The sequence below is a fragment of the Rhipicephalus sanguineus genome, chromosome 8 (assembly GCF_013339695.2).
Source record: "Rhipicephalus sanguineus isolate Rsan-2018 chromosome 8, BIME_Rsan_1.4, whole genome shotgun sequence".
Lineage (NCBI taxonomy): Eukaryota > Metazoa > Arthropoda > Arachnida > Ixodida > Ixodidae > Rhipicephalus > Rhipicephalus sanguineus.
Window position 1 is genome coordinate 59,194,316 of NC_051183.1, and position 7,056 is coordinate 59,201,371.

The window sequence follows — 7,056 nt, forward strand, 5'->3', positions numbered from 1 at the left end:
CCACACTTTTGAAGAAGGTAATCACGCCCTGGCATGGCTCGCAGATCCGAACGGCTGGTGGCCACGTCGTCACTCCGCTGGGAACCTGCACGATTAGAGTTCGGATTTGCGGTTCTACCTTCGTAGCAAGTTGCCTTGTGCTACGTGAATGTTCCCGCGACGTCATTCTTGGTGTCGACTTCCTGCAAGAGTATGGGGCTGTTATTGATCTCCAAGAGTGTCGTATCACTTTCTCAGTCGACCGAGCAATCGACGGGCAGGACGATCAACGGCGTGCCGACGTTCTTCGCGTTTCTGCCGACAGTGTAACGCTCCCGCCACGAGCCAGTGTCATAGTCGACGTCACATGCTGTGGATTACGAAATGGTGAAGCGCTCGCAGAAAGTAACCTCGAACACCTGCTGACAAAAGGTGTTTGTGCGGCTCGGAGTATCATATGGCTTCGTAATGGCCGATCTCAACTGCTTGTTACGAATTTCAGTAACGAACATCGACACCTTTTGCGCGGCACTTCGTTAGCGTTTGCAGACGAAATAGCAAACGTTCGGAACTGCTTCACATCTGAGGCAGTCGAGCCCGCAGATACGTCACTGGCCAATATCGATATAAATTCTGACCTGTCGTCCGATAATCGGACAGCACTGCGGAGGCTCTTGCTTGAATTCCAGTCATGCTTCGCCAGTTCTTCTAAGGTGCGCCAGACTTCCATCACTCGGCACAGGATAATTACTTACGACGACGCACGCCCGATACACCAGCAACCTTACCGCGTGTCAACAAAAGAACGCGAAGCGATTCGAACGCAAGTCCGAGAAATGCTTGACGACGGCATCATCGAACCTTCCAACAGCGCGTGGTCATCTCCGGTCGTCCTAGTCAAAAAGAAAGACGGAACGCTACGTTTTTGCGTCGACTACCGGAAGTTGAACAACGTGACTAAAAAAGACGTGTACCCGCTGCCACGTATCGACGACTCATTAGATAGGCTACGCCGTGCCCAATATTTTTCCTCCCTGGATTTAAAAAGCGGGTATTGGCAGATCGAGGTAGACGAGAGGGACCGCGAGAAAACGGCATTTGTGACCCCCGACGGCCTCTATGAATTTCGAGTACTTCCTTTCGGTTTGTGTTCAGCACCGGCAACTTTCCAGCGAATGATGGACACTGTACTTTCTGGACTGAAGTGGCAGACTTGTCTCGTGTACCTCGACGATGTAGTCGTCTTTTCGGAAACGTTCGAGCAACATCTCCACCGCCTGCGTAGTGTCCTAGAGGCTATTCGATCGGCAGATCTCACACTCAAACCAGAAAAGTGTCACTTTGGTTATGAAGAGCTCAAGTTCCTCGGCCATGTAGTGAGCGCCAGAGGAGTCCGACCCGATCCTGACAAGCTTACCGCTGTAGCAACATTTCCGGCTCCTACCGACAAGAAGGCTGTCCGGCGCTTCCTGGGCTTGTGCGCCTATTATCGACGGTTTATAAAAGGCTTTTCCAAGATAGCGGAACCCTTGACTCGCCTTACAAGAGACGACACGCCATTTCTTTGGGATAACGAGCAACAGGCTGCTTTTGCCGAACTACGACAGCGCATGCAGTCAGCACCCGTTCTTGCACATTTTGACGATGATGCTGACACCGAGGTGCATACTGACGCCAGCAACATCGGCCTCGGCGCAGTGCTCGTCCAGCATCAACACGGAGAGGAGAGAGTAATAGCCTATGCCAGCCGCTCCCTGTCCCATGCCGAGGCGAATTACTCGACCACAGAGAAAGAATGCCTCGCAGTCGTATGGGCGATCACCAAGTTTCGCCCTTACCTCTATGGTCGTCCATTCAAAGTGGTGACAGACCACCATGCCCTGTGCTGGTTGGCAAACATACGTGATCCCTCAGGACGACTGGCCCGGTGGAGCTTGCGCCTACAGGAATTTGATGTAACCATCGTCTATAAGTCTGGCCGGAAGCACGAAGACGCTGATACACTGTCGCGTGCACCCATTCATCTCGTCAACCAAGAAGCAGAGGACGATGACGGTTTCCTGGGCGCCCTTAGCTCATCGGACTTGAGCAGACGGCAGCGAGACGATGAAGAAATTCGACCGGTCATCGATTATTTAGAGGGTCGTAGCGCAGTTATACCACGCCATCTATCCCGCGTGTTGACATCATTCTGCCTCCGAGACAATGTCCTGTACAAGAAAAACACTCGTTCTACGAGCCGTGCTTACCTCCTCGTGGTTCCAAGGGACATGCGGGACGACGTCCTCTTCGCTTGTCATGACGAGCCCACATCTGGCCACCTAGGCTACTCACGAACCCTCGCTAGAGTAGGCGAGACTTACTATTGGCCCGGACTTTCGGCAAGCGTCAAGCAGTACGTCCAAGGCTGTCGTGAATGCCAGCGCCGGAAGACATCATCCCGTAAGCCGGCTGGACTACTTCAACCAATTGACCCTCCTCATAAGCCATTTGACCAAGTTGGCATGGACCTTCTCGGCCCTTTTCCTCTGTCTACCGACGGCAACAAATGGGTGATTGTCGCAACTGACTATCTCACACGGTATGCCGAGACGGAGGCGGTCCCACGAGCCACGGCTTCCGAGGTAGCACAGTTCTTCATGTGCCACGTCGTACTGCGTCACGGTGCTCCCTCTGCAGTCATAACCGATAGAGGCACAGCGTTCACTGCGCAGCTCATGGATGAAGTTTTTCGATTAAGCAACACTAAACATCGAAAGACGACTGCCTACCATCCGCAGAGCAACGGACTTACGGAGCGGTTAAATAAGACCGTCACAGACATGATCTCCATGTATATCGACGTCAAACACAAAACATGGGATCGGATTTTACCTTACGTGACGTTCGCTTATAACACCGCCGTGCAAGAGACAACGCGATTCACACCATTTCGCCTTCTCTACGGTCGCGAGGTTCAGACGATGTTGGACGCTATGCTTCCTTGTCAAGACGCTGACCAGTTAACAACTGACGCCGAAGAATTTGCAGAGCGTGCAGAGGAAGCTCGCCAGCTTGCACGACTGCACATCGGTCTGCAGCAACAGGCAGATGCACGACGCTACAACGTCCGCCACAGAGACTTATCCTACAGTCCAGGAGACAAAGTTTGGGTGTGGACCCCTGTTCGTCGCCGTGGCCTCTCCGAAAAGTTGCTGAGCAGATACTTCGGTCCGTATAAGGTGTTACGCCGCGTGAGCGACGTAAACTACGAAGTGGTTCCGGACACTGCGTCGTCAACTAGAACACAACGAAGACAACCGAGCTCCGACATAGTTCATGTCGTGCGCATGAAGCCTTATTTTGCGCGTTCATAATTTTCCTACCGTTCATTTTTTTTGTTTCCTTTATTTGTGCCACTAGCATCGCCTCACCGTTCATTGACTGCGCGCGTAACATTTCACCATTGTCCATTCGCGTTGTGTAAGCTGCTTTGTTTTTTTTTTCTCTCTTACAACTACCTTGCAGCATCGAGCCGATGCTCTTTTTCGCGGAGGAGGGAATAATGCCACCTGTAGTAGTGGGTTATACGCAAAGGCAGAGGCACAGGCCACGAAAGGAAGAAGTGCGCGCGCTGTCCCTTTTGGCGAACAAGCTCAACCGACGCGTCTGGCAAGAGCCCTGTTACTATACGTTAAATAAACCCTGCCTGGACCTCTGAAGCGACGTGACAATAGGAAGCACTGTCAGGGTGGCCGAGCGGTCCAGCGCGCTGCGTTCAGGTCGCAGTCCGGTCTTCCGGGCGTGGGTTCGAATCCCACTTCTGACAAATTTCGTTTTTCTACTTGTCAGCTTTTTTTTTTCCTTTTGTTCAAGCGATACCTTATTCGACTCACCTAGAAGTTATACGTATCTGCATATCCATCTGGCATCGCGATGCTTTCGTAGTCATCCCAACTAGACGCTGCGCACTATTTCCAGTGAATTAGCCCAGAAATACTTCGCACAAAATGGATCACCACACAGCGTGCTATCTGCGTAATAACTTCACCGCAGATTTTAGCTGCAGTTTAGAATCTGACGAGGTCGACCACAAAACAAATCTCATGCTTTCGAAGGTAGGTGAGGTAACGCTACAGTTGCTGCGTATTATATAGGAAAGGTCAATGTTCCTGACCCCTACATTATCTGTAAGTCAGGCAGTGAGTGATTGTACGATTGTACAAGAGACTGGCGAGGCAAGCTGTAAGGTTATCGCTTTTTGCAGTTCCATCTGCAGGGGATGAAAATCTTCTCGATCCATAACTTCGAAAGTCGCAGTTTCCAGGTGCTCCAAACTTGAAGCGAGTGTCGCAACATGCTCGCTTATACTTTCATCATTCCCCGTTATCAAGACAAGAAAGTCAAAAGACAACACCACACACTTTGGTGACTGGTGAAAAACGTGACCGCCTCACGACTGCGTGTCGCGTTTTCGTTCTAGCTTAGAACCTGGAATGCCCGCTTGGCTGTTACATTGGTGGTATATGTAAACCATTTTCACAGACAGCCTGTTGTACGCAAAACCTATAAGATCAGAAGATTACGAATGTGATTGGCGAGATTGGCAGGAAAGAATTAACCGCACGTTGTCATCGCATTCGATTATTTACGTTTCTTCTAAACTGTTATCCGCGTTTAAACTCAATTTGCAGCGAAATTTTGCAATTCACAATTACACCAATCCTATGTCGTAGGTCCGACGCCTACGGCATAGGATTGTTGAGCAACTTCATAATCGTTGAGCAACTCTGTAAGACGACCATACCGTAGCTAGAATTTTTCCAGTAAATGAAAATTATATGATTGTCCTACTGAGTTTTTACTGACCTAAATCGGGTGTACCACTTTACCCAGAGTTTGCAGCTGTGCGTCCACTTTCGACGTGGTGAAACCAGCATCTAAACTATTGTTCACAAAAACAGATAGAGATGCGAAATCAAGACAGAGTCGTACGCTGGATTTTTTTTTTTTCAAAAGTCTGGAAGCGTGAGCAGAGCTGGCGTGGATTAGAATTGCTGTTATTTCACTGGCGCCACCACGTTTGAACTGCGGCACCAGCTTCCAGTGACGTCATAGATTTCGGCAGAGACCGCTTGGAATTGGTTAGCTGTTAGAAACACAGGACACTTACGCCATGTTCAAATGTGAGCAAGAACTAAACCTGACAAGTTTGTATTATTCCGGTTGAAAACAAGTCAAATTCGCAAAACTCGAGAACGTCCCGAAGTTCGTCATCGTCACAAAAAATAAGCTCTCTCAATTAGTCACATAAGTTTCTGTGGAAACTTCAAAGGGGTGACAACATTCAGACTTCGATTCGGCAAGATTTCAGGCTTAAGAGTCGATCCACGGTAGATGTAACAGCTGCTGCGTTCGACAAACGTAATTTAAAGAGCGATCAGCCTAGCTGGGCAAGGTCTGTTACTATGCTGACGTATGCCCATAGATGTCCGAAGTCTGACGTACTTGATATCCGATAAACACGCACTCTATGCAGGACAGGCAGGGGAAAAAGCCTTTGTCTTTCATTCAGCCTTCATCTGTGTAATAAGTTTTCTTGCATTTGCTGCCTATTTCCCGCTACCAAAAAAAAAAGTGTCAGTATAGTCGCACATCGCGCCTGCGGCCACTTACAGGGCATGCATAATCTTCCGGTGCGGACAAGCAGCCGAGTATGCAGAGGCGAACCTTCAAATTGGTGATAGATGAATCTTTTCAGCTATATTTAAGTCATTCGAACAAAATGGCTTGCGTAACAGGCGGTATATATGCACTCCAAGCATCGAAAGCTTTCACTGAACATGCCTCAGTGCTGTTTGCAAGTTCGTAGCTCATCGGAGCTCGTCAGTTCGGGTTTAGTGCTTAGGAGATGTAGCTCAATTTCAGCGGAGCTCAGAATAAGTAATATAACATATATGACAAACTGCGTGCGCCACCGCGTACCAGCGGCTTTCCCAAGATGTCACGAAGGCAAAATTGGACGAAGCGTTAGCTCAATAATTGATGTGTATCGCGTTCCCGGTTTCTATACTTATCTTTGCCAAGATGGATGGCTTGAGCGAGCTTGGAAAAAGACGTCTTAAAGGCACACTAAAGGCAAATATTAAGACGACGTTGATTGTTAAAATGGCGGTCCAGAAACCTCGTAGTGCTACTTTTGTGCCAAGGAAGTGCTTATTTTGAAATAAAATCACGTTTTAGTGGTCCGCATCACGTTAGCGCACTTCAAATCACCAGCCTGAAAGCGGTCTTTCTCACGTCACTGTTGCCGTGCCCAACGTTGCCCGTCTTTACTGCGCGATGGCGTGCACTGGCGGCTTGCACCATGGCATCCGGCAACATCCCATGCAGGCGGCATTTTGTCGAACTTCCTGTCGCAGCGAAACTTCCACTGAGACGTGACCGCGTGAGCGAAGCCGGGCGCCGGGCGAAGCGCAGTTCGGCGAAAACGGAACCTTTGAACCACGCGCGCCGTTCCCCATGACAACGCCAAAGAGGTTCTTTTTTCCATGAATCAAACAGAAACGAACAAGCAGCATTGTATTACGTCTCTTGATGCACGGAAAGTTCTTTTTTTATTGCAGCTAGTTTGATTACGAGTGATTATTTGTAGTCGGACTCTCTCACGTCATCGGGATCATTTCCAAAATGTCCCGCTCGTGGCGCTCGTCATGTGATGCATCTATAGCTTAATTTCTCGGTAAGTTGGGCACTGCTGTTGATAATGTTGCCGTTTTAGACGTTGTCATACATTGAGCTTTCATTCTAACATAAATTGCTATTTGCCTCTAGTGTCCCTTTAACATTGTCCGCGTTACCTGGGAATTCTCCGCATTAGCTACATTCTGGTAATAATCATCATCTTTGACTACCAGGCAAATCCGCCTTCAGCGCTTAAACGATTCTCTTACATTCAAAACCAGGGGCGTAGCCAAGGGGGGGTTGGGGGGGTTCAACCCCCCCCCCCTCGCCCCGAAATTTTTCAGTTTTGCTTGCGTATATAGGCATACACACATACAAACGCACGCACGAACATACATAAAGTATGGTTGAACC

At 49.2% G+C, this 7,056-nt stretch overlaps 1 non-coding gene across 1 annotated transcript; it reads left to right on the plus strand.

The window, feature by feature from the left end:
* Positions 1 to 3,703: 3,703 nt before the first annotated feature.
* On the plus strand, positions 3,704 to 3,787 carry Trnal-cag (transfer RNA leucine (anticodon CAG)). The gene has a single exon. It is a non-coding gene; the product is annotated as a tRNA-Leu (tRNA).
* The last annotated feature ends 3,269 nt before the right edge of the window (positions 3,788 to 7,056 follow it).